Below are 14,994 nucleotides of genomic sequence, written 5' to 3' on the forward strand. Positions count from 1 at the left end.
TACCATTAACACGCAATAAATGTCTATGATTCCTGGAAAAAAAAAGAAATAAGTTTTTAGAAGATAAGAAAATAAAAAGATTAGGGGCAACGAGAATACATTTCTTCCAGAGCTTGTTAGCAAACTTAAACTTATTAATAAGGCTTCCCTAAGAGAGTGTATGCATAACAATAGAGACCAAGCCAGACATAAATAAATAAAAACTCGCCGCTAATCTTGTATTGATTATTTCACGACCTGAATCTTTGTATACATACGATTACGTATCTCGTCAATCCAAACTTAATAATAACTTTAAAATTCCAAGAAAGGAAAACGATTCGTTTATTATTTATTAAAAATCCACGAGACAAAAGAGAGACGTCAGAAGCGAGGTGCCTCGAGAGTTTCGACGGATATTCATCTAAACCGAACTCTTCCCTTCCCCTGCCGCCCCTCAGAAATCATACGAACACCTTTTGATTTTCTTCGTACGGGGAGCGAGATCGAAGAAATTAATAATCAAATTGGATCCGCGCCACGACCGACAGCGAGGAACGGTTCGAGTGAATTATGCGGACGTTCGTTCGGGCAGAGGCGACGTTTCGGTGCCGTTTTCTAATTCGGGAAGAATGGAAATAACGGGCCGCGCGGAAGGATGTCATTGTCGTTTACGACGACTGGTAGCGCGAACGTGCCGATCCGCGCCGATGTCGCGCCGACACTAAATCCTCGGGATGTATTTCGATTTGACTGGTCGCTGGCCCCGGGTTCCCGAATATACGGGCTGTCGCGTGAAATTTCGCGATGTGTTTTATGGCCGCGCATAGGAAAAACAACGTTCTCACGAATGGATGCGTTGGGGCGGATTAAAATTAACTGGCGAAATTAGTTCAATTTTCGCTTTTTCCGTAACGTTTTAACGGGGATTTTTAAAAAGGATAAAGGATAAGTTAGGGAGAGAGGAGACACAGTGTTTGAGATACGTATATATATATCGAGAGGGCGAGAGGAAAAAGGTGTGACAAAAAAGATACGATACGGCGGAGAATGTGTGAAATACGAATTGAGGATGATGGTTGAGTTGGCCAGTTGGATTGAAAACAAGTAGCGATGGGATCGAGCTGAAACATTCGGGTGGCTTGTTTTAACTACGATATGAAGTAATTCAATTGCGATGAAAAATGGTTTCGTTCTGTGATACAGAATTTGAAAATACGCGGTGAGTTGTGGAAAAGAAAAAAGAACGAAATACCATTCGTTTGATTCTTTCATTCTGAATTATTTCAATTTTAAAATTTTGATAGAAGAATCTCTCTTGCTGGACACATAAAATTTGGATTAATTCGATGTCTTCAAATTATTTGTCTCTTTACTACTTTTTAAAATCTAAGGATTTTTCTTAATTAAAATGGAAATTCTCTGCAGAAATGTCGTCCATTACGTTTACAATCGATCGACACTCGAAAGCTATTTCGTAATAACTAATGTAATATTATCACCATCTATAAACAATATATTAATTTCCATTAAAATGGTATAACGAATTAATTTACGGAGCAAACAGATTCGAATTGAGTCGAGGCGTACTCCATTCCGTCACTGGAACACAATGCATCTTCTAATTATAAATAAACACGTATACTGTAAATCGCGCGATAACCGCAGACCGTATGCACAAGATTTTCCTCTCGTTCCCAGAACACGGTGCCAAAGTTCGACTATAGAATTGCCTAGACGCCGCGTATAATTTCTCCTGATTTACCACACAGCAAACTTTCCAACATTCTCGACGACCAACGGTCTATTACTGTCAATGAAACCCAAACACGAGATGTTGCAAACCCCTGAGATTCTTCCACCGTCTTCCAAACGATATCGTAAAGTATCATACACTTTTCGAGTATCCACATTAAATATCCTAATTTCACGATCGAATTAGTTACCTATTTATTTTATCATTTTTCTTCACTGGATGGAAGCCCCGGTTACGTGTCAATCTTCTCCAAACTGGCAAAAACGAATATCCGTACCCCTTCTCTCATAGAAATGCTAATCGAAGCAGGTGATTAAGAGACAAACAAGAGGAACTCTGTCCAGAAATATAAGCCCTTTCGCTTGTCGAAGAATATTCATGTCTAGACCTTCTTCTTTATCCCTTCGATCTTTTCATTTATATATACGTATACACTGACTCGTGAAAGTACTCGAACATTGTAAATAAAAATTAACAACGTTAGATTATACAAAATAATTATGCAAAATAATTTTTTTTTTAAATTTCATTTCTGACTGTATGAAATGAATTTTTCCTTTTCTCTTTTTCTTCTTTTTTTTTTTTTAAGTGAAACTTTGCAACGAAACTTGAAATATTTCTTTTCTTTTTTCTTCTGTCTGTCGAAAAGAAAAATTGCGCCGTTTCGCGCATAAGTATAACATAAATCTTCGTAAAAATCAGCGATAAGAACGACGATTTCCTCGCAAGATAATACTTTCGTGAGCTACTGTACATCCCCCCATTTCGATCGAAGACAGTTAAAACGACAGTATATCTTCAGAGCGTAGAAAGACACGGTTGACACCAAACAGAAATAGTTTCACGTAGAGACAGTCTTTTATGACAGTCTCGACGTGAAAATGGAAGGAAGAAGAGAAAGGGGTGGAGAGGCGCAAAAAAAAAAAAAAAAAAAAAAAAAAAAAAAAAAAAGAGAAGAAAGCCCTCCATCCGTTTTCTTTCTCTTTTTCAAGGATGGTAAGGATGGATTCTCCCAGCCCAATCGTTCTACCATTCGCCGAGGTTCGATCTTTATCTGAAATATTATCGCGTGGATCAAGCCTATACTTTCGTCTAATTAATCACGCCGCAAGCTGCAATTGTTCGAGCTAGGCTCTATTAAATTCCCTTGTAGAAGCGAGCGCGAGATTCACGGGTATTAAAATTACCTTGTCGCTTAGCTGAGGAGAATTACAGGCATTTACTTAATTCATCGGCCGATTTTGCTCTACCCTTGATCATTGCTTTTTAAACCTTTCTCTCTCTCTCTCTCTCTTTCTGTCTAGTGTGTGATCAAAAGAGGAAGCGTTTTGTTTAGTTGGCCACAGATTGTTATGTTCGTGCTGCGGGATCCCGGTTATTTGCAACGAAAACGTCGATTAGAACGATGGTTTTTGAAAATCAATAATGGAGAAGATTATCTGGACGGATAAATTTGGTTTGGAGGGATTGGATGTAAAGGAAACAGAGGATAGATTCGTTATTGATACGAATAATTATTTTTAGACAAATATAGTACTAAGAAAATATTTTATAAATATCGTAGGTTGTTCAATATTGTGCTGTATATATTGGGAAACGACAAGCTAGAAATAGGTGATAAGTTGATCTAAACGAGAAATATAATAAAAAATAATAGCACAGTAATTTTTAAAATTTCAAAAACGTCAAAATCAATATTCCTCTTCCATTTATTGAATTATTACGGGGAGTAAAATGCAAATATCGTGACGAATAAGAAATTTATTACTCTAAAGAATCTATCTATGGCAAATAACATCGTTTCAGTTTATTCTCAATCTGAAACGAACAATCTCGAATTAATGGATTTGTTCCAGTTCGAGCAAGATCGGTCGTATATTCCGCCTTAACCATTACGGCTTAAACGCCGCTATCGTCTTGCAATAGTATATTCTCTAAAGGTCGAACATTACTCTCTGTACACGCTCATTCCAAACTGTCTCGAATGCCGCGTCTCACTCATCTCCTACATCGTAGAAAAATCAACGCACCTTCATATCCATTTCCTTACAATCCATTCATAAAATCGACGTTTCCCATTTAGATTAGATTAAATCTATTTAACGGCCATATTCGCCAATCCCTTTATTCGGAAATATCCAAAAAGAGATCTAAAAACAGAATTCCGATTCTTGAAATTCTGCCGATTTTCGAGCGCAATCCTGTAACTGTGCCAAGCATCCTTCGACGAGCGGCCACCCACGCTCACCGCGAAATCCGATTAATCCCTGGAACGAGGCACGAGAATTTTCCATCGGCGATTTCGCGACAGGGCTAATAGACACGTCGAGCTAAGCATAAACGCTCGACAAATGTGCATCCATATCTCGCGAACGGTCCATTGTGCGAACGGAAGCCGGTGGTTCTGCTTCGCCAGCAGAGGAGGACAGGGATCCCAGACCCAGCGGGGAATAAAACGACCGGCCGCGTGGCTGAGTTATGACGGCCGTGGCCCGAAAATATTTCGCGAGCTTTATAATCCTTGGAACCGTTTCGTCGGGGGCGAAAGACGCGCGTACCAGAGGCACGTCTCTTGTATACGGGGTGAGTCATTTCGTAAATTGCGAAAAGTGTGGATAAAGATCGTTGTGAAAATTAATTGCGGAGGAAGTAACGATTGGAATGAATGAAAGTTTGGTAGCGCGCGATGTAATCTTTTTATCCTTCTTTCGGGGATGACGTGAGTGATGATTTTGAAATCTTCAGCGCGAAAATAATGTATTATTATATGATATGTTATAGCAATTTGCTCGAAATAATATCTTCTGAGGTTTGTTTATTGCACGATTCGTGTCTTGATGATGACGATTTGATTTTATATATAACGAATAACAGTTTAACGAATAAATTCAGGTAGCGCGTAGCTAAATGACTCACCTCGTATATAAATTCGTGTATAAATATACGGGGAGAGCGCAAAATGGGAAGAGACAGAGAGAGAGAGAGAGAGGAGGATGTTAAGGTTCGGTTGAGGTAGAGGCAGCGCGAAAAATGTCTCGATGGACGTGACGCCACTCTTTTTTCCCCTCCTCCATTTTCCATCCTCGCCTCTCGTACAGATCCAACGATTCCCCCGTCTCGCTCTCTTGAACGCGTCTTTCGGACGCGGAGAGATCACATTTATATGCAGAGTGCACCGTTCGAATATGCATAAACCTCGCATACCGGCGACTACCGGCGCGATGCGCTATTGGCCAAAGTAATGGAAGTGTTTAAGGATGCGTATAAAAATCGAAATTCAATATGCCGTGGAGCTTGAATTTACGGGGATGATATAAAGCGCACGAGATGCTTGCCTACTAGCTTTTCTAGAAACGTAATGTTATTACGAGAGAGTTAGTTAATCGTCATGGACCTCGTTTTCGATCAAGTTAATCAAAGTGAGACAAATTTCCCTTTATTCTCTTTTTTAAATTTTTCGTTCAAAGTGTTTTCATTAATCGAAACTATAAATAAAAATTCGTATATCGCAATCTTCAATAATAAAAATAACTAAATAATGTATATGACAGGTACCTTTAGATATTATCAAATTCGGGAACAGAATATTTAAAGAGAGATAGAAAAAGATAGGTTAAAGTCCCTTCTGTGTTATCTTACAAATAAAATTTTCTAGAATGATGAATCGAGACCATTTTCGATTATATACATTTTATGTTCGTCTCTTCTCTAAGTGTATTTCAATACACGTAAAATTCGTATATTCGCATATGAAACAAAGGGATCTAATCGAGCTGCTCGAATTAGGAACCTCTTTTCCTGAAATATATATATATTTGAGTCAGTACGTATGTTGATATTAAGATACCTTATTGCCTACGTTGGCTCCTCGTATTTTCAGAGCAAGTATCCCTTTGTCTTGGCCACCGCTTTGGTTTTATTAAATATCAACCCAGGTATCTAGGCGCATCCCTCATGTCCTTTGAAACACGTCTGCTCCTTCTTGGCCATGCATACTTTCTTCTGTAAAATAAAAAGAAATCTTCTGCAGACTCTCTTATAGAAATAACGAGAAGAGAATAATATTTTCTCTCTGATATTCCCTCAAATTTATTCCCTCCGCGGCTAAAAAATTTGCAAAATTATAGCAATTCACAAGTTACATCATCGAAACAAATTAAAACAGGAATTTCATTTTCAATCCGTTTATTTTATATTTTCTTCAGACACATTTCGTATCTTTTAAAATAAACGGAAATAAATCATCGAAATTAAAAACAGACGTCGTTCGATTAAATAAAAGAAGAAAAAGAAATATACGATAAAAAAATATTTCTCACAGACTTAATAACAAGTGTATACAATTAGTTAAGAGGGACCACACTTCAAGATCCTTCCCTGCCAGCCCCCGGGGCCCAAAACGGGCAGCTAGTTTTTATCGTGTCAATTCAATCGTCCGTGCTGATAATTAACGTTCAGTGTAACGCCCTTGCGAGCGACGATCGCGATTTATGGCGATCGTGCTCGAATGTGCCTCGGCCGTGTTTAACTATTCCGCGGCCCAGGCCGATTTATCTCCCCGAATTGTCTAACACCGTCGACGAAAATTTATTTGCGACCGGCGATACGTCATACCGTTGGACGTAACGATGTATCTGCGGCAAGAATCTTTCTGCCGATCGCCCTACGTCGAACTATGGACAACAAGTTTCGCAATGCGCAAATGGCGTGTAAATACGTTGCGCGCCGTTAGCGAAGCTTGTCAGAGAGAGGGAAATAATTCGCGGAACAATGCAGTTTATAAAGTCAGACTGAATTTTCTTTCCAAGCGGCAAAGGTGTGGTATATTTATCGTGATTGATTTAAGAGACTATGCGGACTTTTAAAGAACGTGATACCGTTGTACTTCTCGTACTACTCGAGAGAAGTTTACGAAATTGAAGTTGTTTATTATTGCTCCCTTTCGAAAGGAAAAATTAAGTTAGATCTGATTTAGAATTTTGAATTTTTCAACGAAAAATAAAAGAACGATTAATAATCTTTTATTTTATATGTACGATCCTTATGCACGACTCGTAGAGAAAAAGTCAACCTTCATTGAAGCTAATTGTGCTAACGATTCTTAATTAGATAATTCTTATAATATGTTCCACCGAAAAAATTAATAGCCGCAACGAAATGCGGCGATATCGACTTAATAATAAATTAATACCGAATTACCCCTCCCTTCTTTCCGTAAAGAAAAGAATGTAAAATACAAAAAATACGATTCAAAATTTCAAAGATAATTGGATCGCGGTGTAGAAAAATCCTTCCTAAATTTCGTTAGGGAAAAAATCTTCAAGACTCGAATTCTACCGAGCGATTAGTCCACGAAACGAAATTGTACGTAATGACCAGTGGTCCGCCTTTTAAAGATCCTCTCCTCTCGTGAGAATGGGGATCTTTAAGAGGGAAGGTTCGGCTCAGAAATTATAGGGTGGAGGGGGGCTCTCGAACGGGTAGATCCCTTAATATTCTATCCTCGTCATCATCATTATGTCATGCGCCTAAAAATCTCTCGAATCAACATATATTTGCATATTCAACGATGAGGGAGGAGAGGAGGAGCAAAGCACACGAAGCTATTTTAAAAGGCCGGCGGACTTTAATTTATTTTCTCGCCCTGCCTCACCACCGGCGCACCACGCCGTCCTAGAATGGAATGGGATCAGGAACACGCGTACATGTGTGCGCGCGTGTACACGGTGGATTTATTGCGGCACGTAGAGAAAACGCGGATCGCGAGAGTGACACCTTCGTTTCGTTCCCGTTCGACCTGCCAGCCGCATCCGTCTTTCCGCGAATTTATTCCGCTCCACAAGGTTTCGGCGTCTCGGCCACTTCTCCCCGTCTCTCCGTTCATCCTACTAGGAGCTAAAGTCTGAGGCGTAGACAAAACTACTTAACCCTCGTAGGGAGAATTTCAAAGAGGACCGCGTTGAACATTGTTGATTCGATCGAGGAAGGCGACGACGCGCGAATCTTGGAGAGTAAATCGAAATCGTTTGTTTCCAGCCGAGGTAAATGTAAAAAAAAAAAAAAGAATAACACGGAACAAATAGAAAGCAATTCATGAAGAACGAACAGAAGGGATATTATACAAAGTGCTGCGCGGTGGGAAAGTGTTACAGTGATACGAGTTGTCATTAAATTAGAACCGTAACGCTATATTACGCGTTATATAAATATTATCTTGAGCAATAAAATATAATCGCATCGGGAGACGCATTAATCCGATTCGCTGTAATATCATATATTATTAAAGATTACTTCTTCGGGTCGATTAATTTCGTAACGCCTCTCGTTACGATCCACGCCAACCAACTTGGAATTCCACTCGAGGAATTTCACCACGATTTACGATCTTCCAGTCAATCGTAGTTACTCCAGCCAGCAATTTATTATCAGTCTGCTATTTACCCTCGTAACGTAACCTCCTCCGATAATTCGAACCGAATAATTATCCTCCCTCTCTCATTCTCTCTTTCCCCAACGAGAACAAATTAACGCATTTCTTAACAAGAATCCAACTCGAATAGTAAAACTTGCCCGATATTCATACATATATATTTATATAAGATAGAACAAATATTAGCAAGGCAGATAAAACAAAGGCAGGCCGATGTTGGAGCCGAACTTCGACCGATCGAGCTGGGTGGAAAGAGGCAGCCTCAGCCGGAAGACGGCGGAAGATTTGCATAAAAATGCCATACATTTCTATCGGCAGACCGAGCAACGCACACAGCTGCCGGCTAAAACACATTTTACAGAGGGTGAGGGGGCGCCTCGAGCGTCGGTCATCTGCTGGACGAGGATCGTTCGATGAAATACTTTTCAATTTCGCCGTGGTTCACGGTGATCGCATGGTGATTCGGTGGTGCTTTGGAATATTTATAATACCTGCACACGTTTCTCTTGGAGGAGAAATGAGAACGACGAGGCGATGGGGGTGGAGAGAGAGAGAGAAAGAGAGAGAGAGTATAATAGGTTGTTAGTAGCGTGGTTCGAGTTTGCCGAGGTACAAGGGACAATGTGTGATTGTTTGAAATAAGTAATTGTAGTAGTTTGCTGGTTCCTTTTTGGTATGGGCTCGAGGGGGAGGACTTGCTCGGTACAATAACGTTCAAAATTCTAAGATTCTTTTATTTTTCGGACCGTTGAACGTAACCGATTCGGAATTTTCTTATAAAAGTTTTTATAAAATCTCAAAACTAGTTTAAATTAAAAAAATAAATAAAAAATTAAAACAATAAAGATGTAAAGAAAAGCGGAAAATCGAATTGCGTTTGAATCTCGAATACGAATACGAATATTTCGAGAATAAAAATTGTTTTCGTGAAAAATAATTCGATCAAAACGTTCCAAGGACACGGAGGCGATAATCATTCCCCGTATCCCCCGCTACAATCTTCCAGAACTCGTTACGCCACTTAAATCCCAATTAGTGCGCCCAGATCGAAAAAACAAAACGCTGCACGACACGCTTTTGCGGTTTACTGTATAGGCGAGCGTCCAAGAGAGAGAGACGAGCGTACAAAGGAGGGAGGGGGTCTCCGTTCAAATCGTATGCAAATGAGCGCGCGCTGGAAGGCCAGGTGTACGCTTATAATTTGATCAGAGGGGGCCCACCTCTTCGCCTTCGGGTCGCAATGGCTACCGTTTCCTCGGGATGAACGCTCGCTCCGGAACCCGATTCAGATCCGATAAAACTTATTACGGTATCGCTCAACTGTCACAACAGATCTTAGATAGAATTCTTCAGGCTTGACGTCTAAAACTGCGGCGAAACCGATTTCGGCGAGCCGGTTCGTTGGAACCGGTATGTTTCGTGACTGTTGCTAATCCAACCTGATCCGACACGATGTGTCTATTGCATCGTTAACAGTCGAGCTCTCTCGGATAACGAGGGTAGGGATGTACATACATAGACTTTTTTCTCGCATCATCCTATGAATTATGCATCGTCGAATCGTCTCGAATCGAGCGACGCGGCCGGTTAATTTCGAGGACGAGTTTAGAGATTGGAATGGGATCGAGATGATCGAGAGGTGAGAACGTACATAGAAATGGGTGTTTTCGGTTAAATGAGGGAAGATAACAGGGAAGGTTGGGTAAGAGGGATATTTTATTCATTAGCGGATGATGAGAGACGGTGGACGTGAATCGTTGTGGGAAAATGATAACCTTGGAGGAGCTGTAAATATTAATCTACCTTGCTTTCTATGAAAGCCAGCGTAAGGTATGCAAGGAATAAATTAATCCCTCCGTTGCTTTCTCCGTTTCCAATCGTCGGCGTTTGCTTCTACGATCGAAAAATCGTAACGAGGCGTACGCGTGTAGGCGTGAAATTTTATCGTCGAACCCGAAGCGATTCGAGAGCTGACTTTTCTAGTCCGAAGATGCGCGTGAATATTCTCTCCTCAAACGAGCAGACTCTCCGTATTTCCGATTTTGACTGGTAAAAAGAGGATTGCCATTGATTGCGCAAATGCGTCCAAAAAGGAATCTGTGTTTCGCCGCGAATCGTTCTCTCATTTCCTCAAACTTTTCATTATTCTCGTGTTAATCTGATGGATTGTTGGCGATTAGATTAGACATGTCTTTAATTAATTTTAATTTCGACCTAGTATGCTTGAAAAAAAGAAAAAAAGAAATTGAACACGTCGAGTTTTTACCGTTTCAAATTTCATCTCTATTAAAATTGTAAAAATTCAGTTCTCTTTGGAGAATCTTCTTACGGAATCCTCGAGGAACGCTTTACTTGATTAACAAAAACTTCGATAATTGAACCATCACGCTCACAATTATTTTCTCTCGCAAGGAAAAAAAGAAAAAACTTAATAATCTTCACGCCCTCCCATCTGAGTTAGACTATAGAGCGTGTTCTCCACGGGAGGGCACAAGTAGAACCAGAGGTGATAAAAGAGAGAAAAATCGAGGGAGGTTTGCCCGATGGTTCGACAGTTAATCCTTAATATCCAACCAGGACGCTACCCTTTTCACCGTAGACAGTTGCTCGGTCACTCCTTCTCCTGGATTGGATACAACGTAATTAAAGGGAAGAAGGAGAGGAGGGGGAGGAAGGAGAAAAAAGAGAGCGGAAGGAAAATTAATTGGTCCTCCATCGACGGACGTGTAGGCGCTTAATCAGGACGCGAGCCTGATTCGATTCTTCGCCTTTGCAACGCGAGTCGCCATTGATCGCCGCGATAATCTCGCCACTTTTACCCCCTTTGTCCGTCAAGTTTCCTGCCACGAACGAACGTTTCTTCTCCTTCACCGTCTTCACCGATTCCAATCCTCCTCTACCATCGTATTAACGTCGTTAACCTCGTTCGTTTATTGCCACGCGTTTTCCCCGGCTCCTCATTGAAATTCTAATTTTTACGGCCTTCTCGATGAAATATCTTCCCCGGTTGGGAAACATTAAGAAACACGTGCGTACAGAAACGTACAGCCGTAATGAAAACGAGTAGAAATTATCAAATGTTTACGATGTATCGATATACACTCCTTCGGATTTCTTGAAACTGTTTCTTGTTCAATTTCTTACGAGGAGGACAAGCCACGATGATTTGAAAACTTGTGCAATTCCGTGCAATCGAACTGTGGAATTTATTTCTATTTTAACCTTTTGCATACCACAAGATCCGTGTATTTTTCTATATACTTGCTGGAAAATTCTCGCGAGAAGAATATGATAATCGTTATATACGAAATACGTTCTCGATAATTTTCTTATGTATTTTATTTATTTATTTCTTCTCTTTATTTTTAACTCGAATCAAGCAACAAAACATTGGGAAACAAACTAATATGGATTATCATTAATCTACGTTATTTTTAATTATATATTTATTTTAATATTTTATTTTCTTGCAATATTATTATTATTTTTTTTCTTTTATATAGAAATAAATCAAGATACGTACCTTACATATACGTACCTTTAAAGATTCTAATATACATATTTCCTTCAAGTTCAATAATTGTTGGGAATACATTCGCTATAAATTTTACTCTATACACGTCAAATCGTTATTTCCGATGCAATAAAATCGATACAGAGAAGGACCAGTTGCAATAATTTACCGTAAAGAAACGATTCGAGTCGATTCCGAACTTGAAACGCCAAATGTAAAACAAGTAACCGCAAGTTGCTTATGCTTACAGCTTGTATTTTCGTCAAAAAAAAAAAAATCACTTTACACTTTTTTCCCCTTGCTCGAATTCTCAACACGACGAAAAGTTCTCTCTCACGAGGCATCCAATGTCCGCCATTTTCCCTCGACAGGACAGCATTTACACGCGGAACAGGCGCGTTATGCGAATTGTCGGTGTGGTTTTCGCGTCTCGTCGAAATTTTACGCGCGATGTTTCGCCTCTGACCGGCGAGAACAATAAAACCCGCATCGTTATTATTCCACCCGTTCCGTTGCAACCCTTATCACGCGCATAATACGCGCGTAACTTAGCGGCGAGAATCGGGCCGGCGGATAAAAATCCGTGGCGGGACGTCTGGAAGAAAAAACAAGAAAAAAAAAAAAATGAAAAAATGAAAAAAAGGCGGTGTTTTTACTTCCACGGGCGGCGATCCAAGGATCTCGGCTCGAAATTTCGAGCGATCGATCGAACGAATTTATCGACCCGTATATAATCATTTGTCGTCGCCTCGATAATCTGCTCCCCGCCGGTGATACATAATTCACGAGCGATCGGTGACAGAGGAAGGGAGAGGGGAAGGAGAAAAAAACGAGGGAAGTTGCCGTAAAGCGGGGCAACCTCGTTCCCGCCGCGGCGTGGATTAAGGGACGTGAAATTCCTTTCGAGATTGGTCCGCGCGACGACGATGATGATGATGATGATGATCTTTTTATTCCAGCTCTGTCATCGCATGGAATGTTTCGTATGGAAGAATAATTCGTATTCGAAACGGAGCAAGTTTTATTTTATTCGACAAAAAGTGCACGTGATTCTTAATTTCAAAATTAATTTAAGATAAGTCCAGATTGTTTAAATATATATAAAAGTAATAACGAATTTTTAACACTTTTTCTTTATCTGCTGGAAGATAAATATAATGGTCCTATCGTGAATCAAAAAATACAAATTCCTCGAATATTTTTTGATTCTCAATTTCGTTGCCAATATTAATCTTTTCTTTGAAAACTAAAAAAAAATCTATCGAATTTTTAGAAACTCGTATCAAATTTTGTGACCTCGATTATTCTTTCCCAAATATTCTATTTATTTATGGATTAAAATTTTAACGAATTGAATTGATCAATCAATGATGTACGACAAATTTTCTTGCGAAAAATTTAATATTTATTTACTGCTTAACTCGCTCTTCGTCTCAGAGAATCTCGTATTTTTCAAAGATTTTTCGAACGAGCCATCCCTAAACTAAAACCCGACGATTTATTCTCAACGCCCCTAACAACGCGATCATTACACGAACGACTTATCTCGAATAACATACCATAAAACTTATCACATCGTAACCGTGGAATCGCGTGTTCATCTTTGAATCTCGAATCGTTCTCGTGTACGATCCAACTTCCTCCCAAGCACGTGTCCTCCAAGCGCTTCCCCTCCCCCTCCTTCCGTCCCGTAGCGAGGAGGAACGAGTTTACGAGATCGCGGATGCAACAGGGCCCTCGTTGTCGAGACGATAGCATCGCAATGCTCAATCGAGCGCTCGATATGGTACGTGAGCGGCCGCTGTCGGCAACCTGTTTATTCTAATTAGCGTGCGTCACAACGAGAAAAGAGGTAAGGAGGAGAGCACAGTTGGGCAAACGAGCTTGTGTATTGTGTCAGCTACAGGCCGATCATCCAGTTATACACAATTAGCATTATCTGTACACCGGTGTGGAATTTTAAGGAATAGCGATGCTAACAAGCCACTCTTCTCTTGCTTACGCGCGTGAGAAATTCGCTTTGAGAAATTTTGTTTTTGAATGAGCGTATTTTAACGAGACGGATTTTCTTTTGAATGAACGGTATATTTAATATATTATGGATAAATATGGATATAAATTTTGAAATGTTATCTCTAATAAAATTCCGTGTTCGAAAAAAGATTTTTTTGTCGATATTAAAAATAATCTTGTAATAAGAATTATTTTCCTATTTATTATTCCAATAATTATTGGAAAAATATCCCTTTAAAAAGGATAAAATACGATGATAAAAACAAATGATGCTCTTTACTGAAATTATGTAATAATTGGTGTTTGGAATGGTTCGTAGGAATTGATGAGATCGTTCTATAAAGATGGTAATGAGAGTAACGAGGGGACGCGACAGGGTGAAAAGTGTTGGAAATAGGTCAAGAAGGAATATTATGTGTCGTGAAACAGGCTATTGAGAAAACGAGGAGAATTAATGTTATCTTTTCATTTTTGTTCTTAATAAAAGTATATTTTTAATAAAAATATTGATTAGATTGTTAAGTATCATGACAAAGGATATGGAAGATGGAATCTAAATTGTTGATGAATACTTTTTAATCTTATTTCTTTTGCTTCGTTCTTAAAATAATCAATAAAAAATTTATTTGAATCGATACATTATTATTTTTCCTTCATTTGTTATTATCTTTAATAGATTCGATCCTCGACTCCATAATTTTCATTGCTTTTCAAAGTATTCATTATCCTTTGTAATTTGAATCTTTTTATCATCTTCAATTATCTGTAGTCTTACACATTTATACGCATTGCGTAAGCTTCATTTTCAATTTCATGCATTATTTTTTTATATCTTATTATTATTTTTATCATCTCTGAACGTTTCAATTCATTCGTATATTATTTAATCCTTTTTATTATATAAAAGCATGCTTTTTCTTTAAATTTTTAATTTTCCCCATCTTACTTATTAATTATTTACCCTTTTATTTTTTAATATCTTTTATTGTCTTATATTTATATAATAATCATTACAAAGTTTGATGTCAAACTATTGTTTTGTTTTTTTACTTTATAATTATAAATAATATAATTGTTCTGATATTTTACATTTCATTTTTAAATTTTATTTTAAATATTTTATAGTTTTTTATATATTCAGATTTCTTCACTCAGTATACATAACATAACCCTCATTCGTTTTCCAAGATGTCAGGCTATCTGCTACACTATCTCCACCCTCCATCCCTATCATCCCAACATCCCAAACTATCAGACATCCAAAAAACAACAAAATAAGATGAAACTGAAACAACACGTTCG

The sequence above is a fragment of the Apis cerana genome, linkage group LG10 (assembly GCF_029169275.1).
Source record: "Apis cerana isolate GH-2021 linkage group LG10, AcerK_1.0, whole genome shotgun sequence".
In the NCBI taxonomy this organism is placed as follows: domain Eukaryota; kingdom Metazoa; phylum Arthropoda; class Insecta; order Hymenoptera; family Apidae; genus Apis; species Apis cerana.